This window comes from Martes martes, assembly GCF_963455335.1.
Source record: "Martes martes genome assembly, chromosome: X".
Classification (NCBI taxonomy): domain Eukaryota; kingdom Metazoa; phylum Chordata; class Mammalia; order Carnivora; family Mustelidae; genus Martes; species Martes martes.
Window position 1 is genome coordinate 90,115,209 of NC_137897.1, and position 17,445 is coordinate 90,132,653.

General features: G+C 38.1%; 1 pseudogene across 1 annotated transcript in view; it reads right to left on the minus strand.

Annotated features, from left to right (window-relative positions):
- Nucleotides 1-17,445, minus strand: part of LOC308337463 (glyceraldehyde-3-phosphate dehydrogenase-like) — a 125,383-nt pseudogene that overhangs the window by 93,488 nt on the left and 14,450 nt on the right. Inside the window, exons 3-5 of the transcript in view lie at nucleotides 14,224-14,254; nucleotides 12,384-12,435; nucleotides 8,219-8,378 (exon numbers count right to left, since the gene is read on the minus strand). The product of the transcript in view is annotated as a glyceraldehyde-3-phosphate dehydrogenase-like (transcript). The remainder of the gene's footprint in view (nucleotides 1-8,218; nucleotides 8,379-12,383; nucleotides 12,436-14,223; nucleotides 14,255-17,445) is intronic.

A 17,445-nucleotide genomic window follows, 5' to 3' on the forward strand; every position in this document is an offset into this window, starting at 1 on the left:
AAACACTCAGAACAATGTTCAACCAAATATCTGGACACTGTGTGGCCCAGTCAAGTTGACATATAAAATAACCATCATAAGGTTTCAAAGCAAAGATCAAGTTCAAAGTGATACAAGAAAATATCTCAGGGTAAAGAAAATATCTCCTGGTAAGTTTACTGAGACAATTTTTTTATTTCTCCAAGAGACTTAGGTTAGCGCCTCCTAGACCCTTCCAGACAGACAAAATGACTTAAAGGGTGGTACAGCTGCATATATCTTTGGCAAAGACAATCTGTCACTTGTTTGTAACTTTCCTCTGAGATTTATGCCACTTTTCTAATCAATACCTTATTTTCCTACAACAGCTTTCCTTTGTACAGTTCTAATCACTTGTCAATAAAACAGATTGCTTTTTTTTTTTGCAGAATACAAACTTTAGAAAATCTTGCTTCATGTTTTAAAATAGCCAGTCTTTTCCAGAATAATGTAGTACAAACCAGCAGAACCAATTCATGATATTGTTTTTACTTTTTAAAAAAAATTCTTATTTATTTGAGAGCGAGAGAGAAAGAGCACGCACTCGAGTGCACCAGCACGGAAAGGGTGGACGGAGTAGCAGACTCCCCACTGATCAGGGAGTCCAACGCAGAGCAGGGCTCCATCCCAGGACCCAAAGATCATGACCTGAGCTGAAGGCAGACACTTAACTGACTAAGCCACCCAGTCTCCACTGTTTTCACTTTTAACTCTAGCATGTAGATTAAAGGACAAAATTGGTACACAGAACTGTAGATGCAATACTTTGTGAATGACACACAATATTAAAAGATGTAAAATATAACATAAACAATATAAAATATGGGGAACAGATAAATATGTAGAACATCTTTCTGCAATTGAAGTTGTTATCAATTTAAAATGGACTGTTATAACTATAAGATGTATTATGAAAGCCTTATGGTAATCACAAAGCAAAAACCTCTAATAGAGGCACAAGTGATAAAGACAAAAGAATCCAAACATACCACAACAAGGAAATCGTTATTCCACAAAGATAGCAAGAGTAGGGAAAAAAAAAGAACAAAGGAACTATAAAATAATCAGAAAGCTATGATCAAAATGGTGATTACTAATCAAAAATTACTCTAGATGCTAATAATTTAAGTTCTCCAGTTAAAAGACCTAAAGTAACCTGAACAATTAAAAAAGAAACCACGACCCATCTATTTACTGCCTACAAGAGACTCACTTAACCTTTAAGGACATTTATAGGCTGAAAGGGAAGGGTGAAATAACATATTCCATGTAAATGGGAAACGAAAGAGGCCATAATGCTTATATGAAACAAAGTAGACTTTAATTCAAAAGTTGTAACAAGAGACAAAGAAGGTCATTATATAATGATTAATTATATGATTAATTAATTATTAATATTAATATTAATAATTAATATTTAAAAATATTAATATGATTAATGAATTATATGATTATATAATGATCTGTTCATCGAGAGGTTTTAACAATTATAAATATATACATACTCAATATCAAAGCATATAAATATATTTAACAATTATCAACAAATCTGGAGGCAGAAATAGATAGCAATGCAATTAATAGCAGAGATTTCAACACTCCACTTTCAACAATGGACAGATCATCCCAACAGAATATTAATAAAGAAATGATGGACTCAAATAACACTTTAGACCAAATGGATCTAACAGACATATACAGAACTTTCCATCCAACAGAAGCAAAATGCACATTTTTTTTAAAGCTAATTCTTTTTTTTTTTTAAAGACTTTGTTTATTTATTTGACAGAGATCACAGGTAGGCAGAGAGGCAGGCAGAGAGAGAGATAAGAGGAAGCAGGCTCCTTGCCGAGCAGAGAGCCCGATGCGGGGCTCGATCCCAGGACCCTGGGATCATGACCTGAGCCGAAGGCAGAGGCTTTAACCCACTGAGCTGCCCAGGTGCCCCAAAGCACATTTTTTTCAAATGTGCATAGAATATTCCCATGGATAGATCATATGTTAGGTGGTCACAAAACAAGTCTTAACAAATTTAAGAAGATTGAAATCACACCAACTATCTTTTCTAGCCACAGTGACATGAAACTAAAAAAATCAAAAACAGGAGGAAAACTGGAAAATTCACAAGTATGTGGATATTGAACAACACACTTCTGAACAACAAATGGATTAAAAAAATGAAAGGTGAAATAAAAAAATATCTTGAAAAAAATGAAACTGGAAACATAGCATACCAAAGCTTTATGGGATGCAGCGAAAGTAGTTCCAAAGTGGAATTTTAAGGGAATAATTGTCTACATTAAGAAAAAAGAATGATCCAAATAAACAACCTATACCTATACCTCAAGGAACTAGAAAAAGAACAAACTAAGCCCAAAGTTCACAGAAGAAGGGAAATAATAAAGAACAGAGCAGAAATAAATGTAATAAAAATAATAAAGACAATAGAAAAGACCCACAAAAATAGTTTATTAAAAAGATAAACGGGTGCCTGGGTGGCTCAGTGGGTTAAAGCCTCTGCCTTCGGCTCAGGTCATGATCTCAGGGTCCTGGGATCGAGCCCCGCATCGGGCTCTCTGCTCAGCAGGGACCCTGCTTCCCTTCCTCTCTCTTTCTGCCTGCCTCTCTGCCTACTTGTGATCTCTGTCAAATAAAATCTTTTAAAAAAAAATAAACAAAATTGACAAATCTTTAAGAATCTTTAAGAAAAGAGAGATGACTCAAATTAACACAATTATAAATGAAAGAGGAGATATTACAACTGTTACCACAGAAATACAAAGAATTATAAGACATTACTGTGAACAATTATATGCCAACAAATGAGAGAACTAAGAAGAAATCAATAAATTCCTAGACCAAGAATGAATCATGAAGTAATAGAAACTCTTAACAGACCCATAACAAAAAGAAAATTGACTCACAAATCAAAAATCTCCCAATAAATAAAAGCCCAGGACTAGATGGCTTCACTAGTAAAATTCTACCAAATATTTAAAGAAGAATTAATACTGATCCTTATTAAACTCTTCCAAAAAAAAAAAAAAGAAGGAACTCTTCCAAACTCATTTCAAAAGGCCAGCATTATCCTGATACTGAAACCAGGCAAGGACACTGCAAGAAAAGAATATTATGGGCCAATATCCCTAATGAGCATAGATACAAAAGTCTTCAACAAAATACTGGCAAACTTAATTCAAGAGCACATGGAAAAGATCAGGCACCATGATCAAGTGGGATTGATCTCTGTGGTACTAAGATTTTTCGACACATGCAAATCAATAAATGTAATAAACCACATTAATAAAATGAAGGATAAAAATCATATGTTTATTTCAATAGATGCTGTAAATGTATTTGACAAAATTCAACGTCCTGTCATGATAAAAACTTTCAACGGATTAGGTATAGAAAGAATGTACCTGACTAATAAAACCCATATATGACAAGCCTGCAGCTAACATTATACTCGATGGTGAAAAGTTAAAAGCCTTTCCTCTAAGATCAAGAACACGACAAGGATGCCCATTCCTGGCACTCCTATTCAACAAAATATAGAAGTCCTAGCCATAAAAATTAGGCAAGGAAAAGGAAAAAAAAGTACATATTGGAAAGGAAGAAGTAAAATGATCTGTTTGCAAATAACATGATTTTGTATAGAGAAAAAGCTGAAGGTCCCACCAAATTTTGTGGGGGGGATTAATAAATAAATTCAGTAAAATGGTAGGATACAAAATGAATGTGCAAAAAGGAATCACATTTCTTTTATTTTTTTTAAAGATTTTATTTTATTTATTTATTTGACAGAGAGCGATCACAAGTAGGCAGAGAGGCAGGCAGAGAGAGAGGAAGGGAAGCAGGCGCCCTGCTGAGCAGAGAACCCAATGCGGGGCTTGATCCCAGGACCCTGAGATCATGACCTGAGCTGAAGGCAGAGGCTTAACCCACGGAGCCACCCAGGCGCCCCAAAGGAGTCACATTTCTATACACAAACAAACTTTCAGAAAGAAATTAAGAAAGCATTTCCATTTACAATAACACCAAAAATAATACTTAGAAATAAATTTAACTGAGGGGATAAAAGACCTCTACAGTTGAAAACTATGAGATATTGATGAAAGAATTTGAAGAGGACAGAAATAAATGGAAAGATACTCTGCATTCATGGATTCAAAAGATTAATATTGTGACCATACCATATTAGCCAAAGCAATTTACAGATTCAATGCGATCCCTTTCAAAATTACATTGACATTTTTCATAGAAATAGAAAAATTATTCTAAAACTTGTAAGGTACCACAAATGACTTGAGCAAGACAATCTTGAGAAAGAAGAACAAAGCTGGAGGCATCATGCTCCCTGATTCCAAACTATTCTACAAAACTATAGCAATTAAAGCAATATTGCATTGATATAAGAACAGGCACATAAACCTGTTTATGTGGAACAGAATAAAAAGCCTAGAAATAAACCCATGCATATATGCAACTAATTTTTGACAAGGGCACCAAGAACACACAATGGAGAATGGACAGTCTCCTCATAAAGGGTGTTGGGAAAACTGAAAATCCACACGCAAAGGAATGAAACAGGACCCCTATCTCACACCACTTACAAGAACTAACTCTAGGGTGCCTGGGTGGCTCAGTCTGTTGAGGGTCTGCCTTCGGTTCAGGTCATGATCCCAAGGTCCTGGAATTCAGTCCTGCATTGGGCTCTTTACTCAGTAGGGAGCCTGCTTCCCCCTCTCCTTGCCTTTCCCTGTGCTTGTGTTCACTCTCTGTCTCTCTCTGACAAATAAATAAAATCTTTTTTAAAGTTCTTTACATGTTTATTTATTTATTTATTTATTTTAAGGAAGTACTTTTTAAAATTTAATTTTATTTTTTCAGTGTTCCAAGATTCATTGTTTATACACCACACCCAGTAAAATCTTAAAAAAAAAACCAAAAAACTAACTCTAAATGGATTAAAGACTTAAATGTAAGACCTGAAACTGTAAAACTGCTAGAAGAAAACTTAGAGAAAAAGTTCCTTGACATTTGTCTTGGCAATGATTTCTTGGATAAGACACAAAATGCACAGGCAACAAAAGCTAAAACAAACATGTGAGGCCATGTCAAAGTTAAGGGCTTCTGCACAGAAAAGGAAGCAATTGATAAATTGAAAAGGCATGGGAAAAAATATTTGCAAACCATATATCTGATAAGAGATTACTATCCAAAATATATAAAGAACTCATACAGCTCAATAACAAAAAAGCAAATAACCCAATTAAAAAAAATGGGCAAAGGACCTAAGTAGATACTCTTCTGAAGAAGATACAGAAATGCCCAATACATTCACAAGGCATTACTAATCATCAGGAAATTCAAATCAAGTCCACAATATCACCTCACACCTGTTATTGAGAAGATAACACAATTTGGTGATCATGTGGATGGAGAAAAGGAAACCCTTGTGCATGCTCAGTGGGCATGTAAATTGGTGCAGCCAATTTGGAAAAATAGTATAGTCAGTCCTCAAAAAATTAAAAATAGAGCTACCATAGGATCCATCAATCTCACTCCTGGGTATATATCCAAAGGAAATAAAATCAGTATCTCAAAAAGATATCTGTACCGTCATGTTTATTGCAGGATTGTTTGCAATAATCAAGAGGTGGAAACAACCTAAATGCCCTTCAACTGATGAGTGGGTAAAGAATATGTGTACATACATCTATAATGGGATATGATTGAGCCATAAAAGAGGAGAAAATCTCCCTCCCTGATTTCTTCCCATTCAGTTTTGCCTCCCTTCTCCTATGATCCTAGGCACTATTTCTTATATTCCATATATAAGTGAAACTATATGATAATTGTCTTTCTCTGATGGACTTATTTTGCTCAGCATAATACCCTCCTATTCCATCCACGTCTATGTAAATGGTAAGGTTTCATCCTTTTTGATGGCTGAGTAATATTCCATTGTATATATCTCCCGCATCTTCTTTATCCATTCATCTGAGGATGGACATCTGGGCTCTTTCCATAGTTTGGCCATTGTGGACATTGCTGCTATAAACATTGAGGTGCAGGTGCCGCTTCGGATCACTACATTTGTATCTTTGGGGTAAATACCTAATAGAGCAATTGAGGGACTCTTAACTCTAGGAAAGAAACTGAGGGTTGCTGGAGGGGAGGTGGGTGGCAGATGCGGTAACTGGGTGATGGGCATTAAGGACGACACATGATGTGATGAGCACTGGGTGTTACATGCAACTGATGAATTACTAAACTCTACTTCTGAAACTAATGATGTTGGCCAATTGAATTTAAATTAAAAAAAAAAAAGAATTAGAAAAGAAAAAAAAAGAAGGAAATCCTGCCATTTTTGACAATGAGGATGTATCTGAATGATATTATGCTAAGTGAAGTAGACGGACTGAGAAAGACAAATATTACACCAGTATTTTATGGTATCAATTACATATGGAATCTTTAAAAAAAGAGGAACAAGCTGATTTCTGTGGAAACAGAAAATAGGATGGTGTTTGCTAGGGGCGGAGGGGAGGGGGAAGTGAAGAGATGTAAGTCAAAAGGTACAAACCCTCAGTTGTAAGTAGAAAATATTCTGAGGATCCAATGTATAGCATAGTCACTATAGATAATAATGTATTATGCTTGAAAATTGCTAACAGTAAATTTTAAGGTGTTCTTCTCATACACAAAACAAGAGTTAATTCTCGGAGGTGAAGGTTGTGTTATCTTGATCTTGGTAATTACTCCGCAGTGTATATGTATATCAAACTATCACATTATACACTTTGAATAAACACAAATGTATTCGTAACCTATTCCTCACAATTTGAGGAAAAAAGGAAGAAAGTTTTAAGGCAATTCTTTCCCTAATACAAATCCTATTCTGTATGCTCCATGACTGAAGATTCTAGAAGTTGAATTGTGACCCAAACTGCTAACTTAAGCAGCTAATATTTCACTTAATATTTTTAGATTTTAATGGGCCAATGAACTCAGTTATTTTGAGGTCCATATTGAGCAAGATTTTATTTTATTTATTTTACTTTATTTATTTATTTATTTAACAGAGATGGAGACAGCAAGAGAGGGAACACAAGCATGGCGAGTGGGAGAAGGAGAAACGGGCCTGCAGCTGAGCAGGGAGCCCTACACGGGGCTCGATCCCAGGACCCTGGGATCACAACCTGAGCCGAAGGCAGACGCTTAATGACTGAGCCACCCAAGTGCCCCAGGAGCAAGATTTTAAATACGTACAAAGGATTAATACATTCTAATTCATGACTCCTTTGTCCCCATACAACCCTGTGGACCAGAATTTACATACCTTTCAAAATATGAGAGAACTCTGATAACTTAAAAAAATGTGGTAACGGTATTTGCAAAAGAAAGATGCAACTCTTGGATTTATTTAGTAGCTTACAATGTCTAGGATGTAATTTTGTCATAAGATGAATTTTTGCTAAGAGTGAGGTTGCCCGGTGAGACAATTTCCTTCCAAGTGAGCTAGTTCCTCAGGAAATAGTAAACATCTGCCTAGCTTGGGATAAAGTGACTTGCATTATTGTGGTCATAAAAGGATCGTGCCTCTTTCGCTTGATTCTAACGCTGACACACAGCCAGATGAGTGGCCTCAGATGCCTTCATTCGCGCGGCCAATGCTTTAATATACCTTTAATATACCTTTCTTTAGCACCTACTGGGGTCAGGTACTGTCACGGAGACACTCAAGACACTCAAAGACAAATAAGACATATCCCATGCCCTGAGCGGCTCACCATCTAGTGGGAAAGCGACTTTACACAGATTTTAATATAATATGCTAAATAACGGCAGTGATAGAGGAATACACAAAATTATATGAGAGATCAGAGGAGAAGACTTACATCCTGTTCTCTGAGGAGAGGCTGTCTGAATTCAATCATCAAAAATAAATTTATCTGAGTAAAGAGAGTAACGTAAGGGCATTTTTAACATAAGAGCTCACAAAAACAGACAAAGGCCTAAAGTGTAAAAAAAAAAAAATCAGGGATGGCATCAAAGACTCGGAATAGTTCGTTGTTGCTAGAATATAAAATGCAAAACAGCAAGTGGTAGGTGATGAAACTTGATTAATAGTCCGGGGAAAATTGTAAGAATCATATGTTATGGTAGGGAGTTTGGACATATGGGAACTCACCGGAAGACGAGAGAATAACATTACCAAACTTGCTTATGAGAGAGAGAATTCTGGCACCAGCGTGGATAACGAGTTGAAGAAGGTTCAAATTGGACGCAGAGGAAACAATTAAGAGGTTTTTGAAGTCATCCAGTTGAGAAATGATGACTACATTACAGTTCTGGCAATAAAATGAGAAGGAGTAGAAAAATTCAAAATACATTTTGAAGGTAAATTGGGAAATCTTTGACGATGAATTAGATGTAGAAGGTGAGTGTCAAAGAGGACAGAAAGAGGTGAAGAATAACCCTTAGGCTCCTTAGCTTGGGAAAGGAAGAGAATGCGAATACCATAAGTTTAAAGAACATTGGAAGAGTGCTACTTTTTTACTATGTAGACATAGGACAAGAGATCTCGTGAACTCTTTTTTTTAAAGATTTTATTTATTTATTTGACAGAGAGAGATCACAAGTAGGCAGAGAGTCAGGCGGAGAGAGAGAGAGAGAGAGAGAGGAGGAAGCAGGCTCCCTGCCGAGCAGAGAGCCCCATGTGAGACTCTATGCAAGGACCCTGGGATCATGACCCGAGCCCAAGGCAGAGTCTTAACCCACTGAGCCACCCAGGTGCCCCTGAACTCACTTTTTGTTTTAAAGATTTTATTTATTAATTTGATAGAGACAGCGAGAGAGGGAACACAAGCAGGAGGAGTGGGAGAGGGAGAAGCAGGCCTCCTGCTGAGCAGAGAGTCTGATGTGGGACTCCATCCCAGGAACCCGGGATCATGACCTGAGCCAAAGGCAGACGCTTAACAACTGAGTCACCCAGGCACCCCATGAACTCACAAAAACAGACAAGCTATATTTGAAGTGTATTTAGGTTGAATATAAGATCCCTGTCTGGAATTCACGTAGACATTCTGAGGTCCATCAATATCTGGTAGTGAAAACAATTAGATCGGATAAGATGACCCCAGGGAAATGTGTTCAATAAAATGAATAGCGAGGCAAGGAAAGAATCCTAGGCAACCCCAGTGTTTAATGACCAGGCAGGTTATGAGAAACCTGCAAAGGAGATGAAGACAAAAGAGAGAGGTAGGGGAATGTGCGGTAGAAGCCACGAGAGTGGATGAGATCGCTAAATCATGATCAGGGCTAACAACAAGGTTCTTAACTTTCGCTGTGCTTGAGGGAAGATCCCCAGAGGACTGGACATTTTCCAGCTGAGCTTTGGGGATGAGGGCAAGAACAAGGTCTAAGGGATCTGCTTATCGCCACGAAAAGCTAAAAAGGAGTTATGAACCTCATTTACGGGGCTGCACTTCGTTGGGTGATATCGCAAGACAAGGTATTTGGTAGCAGGACAGGGGACATGGTTTCCTTTGTCCCTTTTCTGTTTAAAATGTGCTTGATATGCTCTAAATTTTGGTTTGGGAAAAACATGTTTTATAATTTTATTAGTCAGGGCTCTCCAGAGAAATGGACCAACAGGAAGATACACACACACGCGCGTGCGCGCACACACACGCACACACACATATACCCATGTGTGTATATATATATAAATGTTTATTATGTATAATATATATTAAATGATTGTGTCTATATATGCATATATGTATATAGTACATATATATGCATATAGTATATATACTATACATGCCACATACTAGACGACATTATGTATACTATAATATAGTATTGTATATGAATAGTGAGGCAAGGAAACAATCCTAGGCAACCCCAATGTTTAATAACCAGGCAGGTTAAGAGAAATCTCCAACAGAGATGAAGACAAAATAGAGAGATAGCAGAATGAGCAGCAGAAGCCACAAGAGTGAATGAGATCGTTCAATCACAATTAGGACTAACGACAAAGTTCTTAACTTTCACTAGTATATATAGTGTATATGTATATATATAGTGTGTTTACACACACACACTGCACATACACTGTATATACTATATATAGTGTATATACACTATGCCTATATGTATACATGTACATATATACGTACATGCGTATGTGTATATATAGTTTTTTATGAGCAGTTGGTTCATTTGATTATGTGATTATGGAGGCTGAGAAGTCTCATAATCTGCTCTCTGCGAGGTGGAAATCCAGGAAAGCTGGTAGTATAATTTAGTTCAGTTCCAAAGGTCTGGGAATCCGAAGAGTTAATGGTGTAAATCCCAGTCAGCTGACACAAGGAGATGGGATGAGCTATATCAAGGCAAGGCATGGGGAACAAGGAATGAAGCAGAAAAAAGGAGACGATTCCTCTTTCCCTCACTCTTTTGTTCCATCCTGGTCCTCAGTGGATTAGACAATGTCCACCCACACTGGGGAGGACAATCTGCTTTACTGAGTCCACCAACTCAAATGCTACTTTCATCCACAAATATCTTCATAGACATGCCAGAAATGATGTTTAATCTGGGGACCCTTGCCCCGTCAAGCCGACATACAAAATTAACCATCACAATATTCATTTCAGTAAGAAAGCAAAACAATCATTTATTGGGCAACTGGTTTTTATGTTTCAGGCAAAGTGCCTTTATTTTTATTTATTTATTTTTACAAAGATTTTTATTTATTTATTTATTTGAGAGAGAGAGAGAGAGAGAGCATGAGAAGGGGAAGGTCAGAGGGAGAAGCAGACTCCCTGCTGAGCAGGGAGCCCAATGAGGGACTCAATCCCAGCTCACTGGGATCATGACCTGAGCCAAAGGCAGTTCCTTAATCAACTGAGCCACCCAGGCGCCCACCTTTATTTTTCAGAAACTCAAACCTGGTAAAGGACTCAGATACTCCAACAAATTACTATTGTACCATGTATTGTGACCAAACCTTTAATATCAGTAAGTGCAAAATGCTGTTAGAACTCAGTTGAGGAAGTAATTAATTCTGACTGAGTTGTGGTTTGGTGAGAAGAGAATATATAAGGAAGGGGGCACGAACTGAAACTTGAGAGATCAGTAGCACTTTCTCAGACACGTAAGTGGGTAGGAGAAGCATTACAAGAAGAGCATACATATGATCAAGAAGAAATTACTATGAATAGAACGTGAGTTTGGGGATGATGGAATGCAATCTAAAGTAGCTAGTTATTTGAGAGGCGCCTGGGTGGCTCAGTCGGTTAAGCGTCTGACTTTTGGTTTCGGTCATGATCTCAGGGTCCTGGGATCGAACCCTGTTACAGGCTCCCTGCTCAGCGGGGAGCCTGCTTGTCTTTCTCCCTCTACCCTCCACCCTCCCTCCACCCTGTTCGCGCATGCACGCTAGCTCTCAAATAAATAAAATCTGGGAAAAAAATAAAGTAGCTAGATATTTGAGAGAAAATAATTGATATGAGAAAGAAAGGGTGAAGCGGTTTTGTGGGAAACTCTGAATTTAGACTTGACGGTAAAGGAAAAACAATAATATATTTCGAGTAAGACACAGACGTTGTCAGATTTGCACTTCGGAGACATTGAGCTGTGATTGAGAGAATTCAGGGACAAGTGCAAGGCTAGAGGTAGACAGACCCTTTCAGAAGCAGAAGCAGTAGGCCCAGTGAGAGATATTGGTGGCATGGGTTCCAACAGAGACACATTCTTTAAGACGTAGATACTGAATAAATAATTCTTGAGTAAGTGGAATTCCTGACAATCATCTGGGAAGAAGTGTCCTCTAATCAATTAGATATGCAGATCTCCGTCTCAAAAAAGAAACGAATTGTTTTGAACTATTTCAAAAAAGAAATGGAATCGATTTGATTATACATGTGCTAGTCGAAGTCTTTAAAGTAGACACGGGGCCCCTGGGGGCCTCAGTTGGTGACGCAGCTGCCTTCAGCATAAGTCATGATCTCGGGGTCCTGGGACGGAGCCCCGTGTTGGACTCCCTGCTCTGCAGGGAGCTTGCCTCTCCCTCTCCCTCTGCCCCTCCCCCTGCTTGTGCGCTCGCTCTCTCTCTCTCAAATAAATAAATAAAATCTTAAAAAGATTAAGTAGGCACCACACTTCAGGGAGGCCACTCGATTGAGAAAACCGTAGCTTAATGGAACTCGGAGGAACACTCATGTTTAAAAACAGGATGAACCCTGGGAAGAGACACAGAAAAAGTGGTCAGAAAAGTGTGAGAAGAAGAGAATAGCGTCTCAGAAACCGAGGGAGGAAAGAATCTCAGTAGGGTCAACACATCGTACCGCAGGAACAACCATTAGGAAGAACTGACAAGAGGCCACTTGCTTGGGTAATCTAAAAAGTAAGGGGGAAAGAAGCCAAGATCCAAAAGCTTCAGGAGGTATTTAAAAAAAAAAATGTCTATGCACTCTCAGTGATGTTATAAATGTGCTTGAAGCCCTTAACTAGCTAAATAAAATAAATACACACCAATACTTTGGGGTTTGCATTCAAATGAGTAAACATTTTGTACATACTGGGCTGCACGTTGAAAATATTTATGAGTAAATGCTTGTTGTAAGTTGTGCACCTAAATTCTAATTATAGATCCTTATTCCTTTTGCACACATCATAAATTAAATTTTAAAGCGAAAGAAAAAGATAATTCACGGCGCCTTGCCTGATATATGTTTGGTGTTCAACTGTACCTCCAAAATATGTTTTTTAACTTTTGATCTCCTTCCACCAATTTTAACGTTATCTTACTCCATGCTTTTTTTTTAAAAAAAAAAAAAAGATTTTATTTATTTATTTGACAGACAGAGATCACAAGCAGGCAGAGAGGCAGGCAGAGAGAGAGGAGGAAGCAGGCTCCCTGCGGAGCAGAGAGCCCAATGCGGGGCTAGAGCCCAGGACCCTGGGATCATGACCTGAGCCGAAGGCAGAGGCTTTAACCCACTGAGTCACCCAGGTGCCCCTACTCCATGCTTTCTTAATCACACTTGGCTTCAGGTAGCATCTTTAGGTAACTAGATTTCTCATATGAAATAAGTCTTTACCACTTCTCAGATACTGGCAATAATGGTATGAAAATTCTCCCTTGGTCAGCCCTGGGATCCATTCATCAAAGGCAGAATGGCATAATGGAAAGTGCAGGACCCTATCTCATCATTTGTTTTTTTAATGTGTCTTCTGAAACCAATTTCAAATATCTTACACTGTGTCATAACACTGTGGTTTTAAATGTACATAGGGGAACTATTTAAGGCAATGTTAATAGAGTGAGGGTAAAGAGACAACAAAAAAGATGAGATTTCTACACATCACACAGGCTGTGAAAATGACAGAGCAAGTAGACTGTGACAGGTCTGGATATAACATGGAATGCCTACAGAAACCCCTGGAAAAGCCATACAAAAATATAACATAAATAATTGATATGTCAAAATGGAATTCTAAAAACCAGTTGATGCAACCCACAGGAGGCAGGATAATGAAAACAGAGACATGCAAACAAGGAGGCAAAAACGGAAAACAAAAAAATAAAATGGCAGGAGCACCTAGGTGGCTCAGTTAGTTAAGCGTCTGCCTTCTGCTCAGTTCGTGATCCTAGGGTCCTGGGATGGAGGCCAGATCAGGCTCTACACTCAGCTGGGACCCTGCTTCTCCCTCTCTCTCAATGCCCCTTGCCACTACTCGTGCGCCTGTGGGCTCTCTCTCTCAAATAAATAAAATCTTAAATAAATAAAATGGCAGATTTAAAGCCTATCATATCCAGACTTACATAAAACCTAAGGATTAAATACACCAATGAAAAGACAGAGACTGGTGATGTGGATGAAAAAAATAAAGAACCAACTTTTACATTTTATATAAGAAACTCACTTCAAATGAATTGTTATATGTGGGCTGAAATTAAAAGGATGGAAGAAGAGGGGGACGCCTGGGTGGCTCAGTCTGTTAGGGGCTGCCTTTGGCTCAAGTCATGATCCCAGAGTCCTCGGATCGAGTCCCGCATCGGGCTCCTTGCTCCGCCAGAAGCCTGCTTCTCCCTCTCCTTCTGCCTGCCTGTGCTCTCTCTCTCTCACGCTAATAAATAAATAAAATCTTTAAAAAAAAAAAAAAGGATGGAAGAAGATATACCTTATAAATGTTAACCAGACCTCTACTAAGACTGACAAAAACAAAAAGAAAACACAAATTACTAATATCAGGAATGAAACAAGGGATATCACTACATGATAAGGATGATAAGGAAACGCTACGAACAACTTTATATAACATACATTTGACAACTTAAATGAAATGTACCAACTCATTGAAGGTCACAGTCTATCACGACTCATACAATATAAACTAGATAATTCAAATGGCCCTGTAACTATTAAAGAAATTAGAGGTTGTTTGTGTGTGTTTTTTTAAGAAATCAGAGTTTCAGTTTACAAATTCTCCCCACTAAAAATTCTCTAGACCTAAAGATTTTCATTAGAGAATTCCACAAAAATTCCACAAAATGTTTACAGCGTGAATGCCAAATGTACATAATCTCTTTCAGAAAATAAGAGATGGATGCGTTTTACATTTAATTTTATGAAGCTACTATTACTCTGATATCAAAACTGGACAAAGATAGTTACAATGGTTATTATCAAAAAGACAAGAGATGACAAATTCTGGGGAGAATGCTTGTGCACTTCTGGTGTGAATGTAAATTGGTACAACTGTTATGAAAAATAGAATGGCAGTGCCTCAAATTAAAATTTAAAATACAACTACCACATGATCTATCACTTCCATTTCTGGGTATATATCCAAAAGAAACGAAATCACTATTGCAAAGAAACTTCTACAACCCATGTTCACTGCAGCATTATTTATAACAGCTAAGACATAGGAACAACCTAGGAGTCCATCAATGAATTAACAGATAAAGAAAACAGATAAAGATATAGTGTTATTTCACTTACATATGTAATCGAAAAAACTGAATTCATAGAAATGGGAAGCAGATTAGTGGTTTCCAGGGGCAGGGGTTAGGGAGTGGGAAAAGATGTGGGAAGGTTGTCAAAGGATGCAAACATCTAGTTATAAGATGACGTTCTGGGGATGTAATGTACATCATGGTGTCTACAGTTAACAATCCTCAGTTGGGTATTTGAAAGTTGCTAAGAGAGTAGATGATTAAAGTTCTCACCACAAAAAAAGTAACCCGTGAAGTGATGGACGTGTTAATCTTACTGTGGTAATCATAGTACTGTACACATATCGAATCATTACATTGTATACTTTAAATGTACACAATGTTATATGTCAATCATACGTCAATAAAGTTGAAAAGAATACATACATACATAAACTGTTGGTTCTCTTAAAAATTTAATTAAAAAATTAAGATGACTCCAATTGTATTTAGACATTGTATTTAATAGGAAAAGATTTCAAATTAAAATATTATTAATATGGTCCTGATACTTGTAAAATTAATACTGTGCCGAAAATACACTGAACAAAATTTGGTAGAACTCAGAGGATAAACAGACTAAGCTACAATAAGAGGGAAAGATTTCAACATCTGTCTCTCAGTAATTTACAGAGCAAAGTAGGCAGAGAATCAGCCAGGATATAGAAGGCTTGAACCGAGGATTAACTAATGGGATCTGATATCTATAGATCAGCTCATCCAACAATATCAGAATACACATCCTTTTCAAGTGCACCATGGAACATTTTCCAAGATAGACCGCATTCTGGGCTATAAAGCAATTATCAATAAATTTAAAGTGATTCAAATCATACAAAGCTAGTTTTATGACCCCAAAAGAATTAGATTAGAAGAAAATAACAGAGAAATACCTGGAATATCTGTAAATCTTTATAAAGAAATGAACATAATTGTAAAGAACCCAGGGACCAAAGGAGCAATGAAAACCTATAAATATTTATGGGATATTGATAATGAAAACCATGAGAGAAAACCTGTTATTTTAACTACTTATGTTGAAAGCTTGAAGTTGTAAAATCAATAATCTAAACTTCCACTTCAAGAAGCTAGAAAACTATGAACATAGCAAATTAAACTCAGAATATATAGAAAGACACAAGCATTAATCATGGTGTATTGGTTCACTCTTGCTGCCGCCATATCTAAGTACCACAGACTTACTGCCTTCAACAACAGAATTTTATTTTCCCATAAGCTCTGAAGCCCGGAAAGCTGACATCAAGGTTTGCCAAGACTGGTTTCTTCTGAGGGCGGTGAGGAGAATCATCTATACAAGGCCTCTCTCCTTGGCTGGTAGATGGGCGTCTTCTCCCTGTGTCTTCACATTGCCTTACCTCTGTATCTATGTCCACATTTCTTTTTTTTTTTCTTTAAAGATTTTATTTGTTTATTTGACAGAGAGATTGAGAGCACAAGTAGGCAGAGCGGCAGGCAGGGAGAGAGGGAGAAGCAGGCTCCCCACCGAGCTGGGAACCTGACCTGGGACTTGATTCCGGGACCCTGGGATCATGACCTGAGCCGAAGCCAGGTGCTTAACAGACTAAGCCACCCAGGCGCCCCATAAGTCCACATTTCTTCTTATGAAGACACCAGTCAAGTTGGATTAGGTCCCATTTCATTTTAACTGAGTTACCTCTGTAAAGTCCTTTTCTCCATGTCATTTTCTAAGGTAAGGCTGGTGGGGGTGGGGGGTGGTGAGGACTTTAACGTATGATTTTGGACAGGGAAGGACACAGTTTAGTCTCTCCTAGGTGGGTAATAAGGAAATCAAAATGAATGAGAGTGGTGTCACTAACAATGGCTGAGGAGGGACCTCCACGGCTCTATCCCTTCAGAACACCAACAAAATGCTGGTTAAAATTGTCAGAATCAAGTTGTGCAGAATCTGGGATCTAATCCAAAACTTAAAACAGCCAGAGGAAACCCTAGTGAAGAAAGATGTTACTGCCTCATGGTAAGAGGGTGCTGTGAAATTTTAAGTAGCTCCCACCTCCTATCCCCTCAGATGGGCTGTGACCACAAAGATACGAACCTGCATGCCTGCATGCCGGGGACCGGTTCTCCTGCAGAGAGGCAGTGGGGGCCATATGCTCAAAGACTTGTGGTTGTGATGTTCTGTGTGGTAGCTCTCTAAGGAACTAGCCAAAGGATTTCATTCATTCATTCATTCATTTTTTTAAAGATTTTGTTTATTTATTTGACAAAGAGAGAGAGAGAGAGAGAGAGAGCATAAGCAGGGGGATGGGCAGAAGCAGAGGGAGAAGCAGGCTCTCCTCTGAGCAAGGGGACCAATGCAGGGTTCGATCCCAGGACCCTGAGCCAAAGGCTGACGCTTCACCCACTGAGCCACCCAGGCGCCCCTC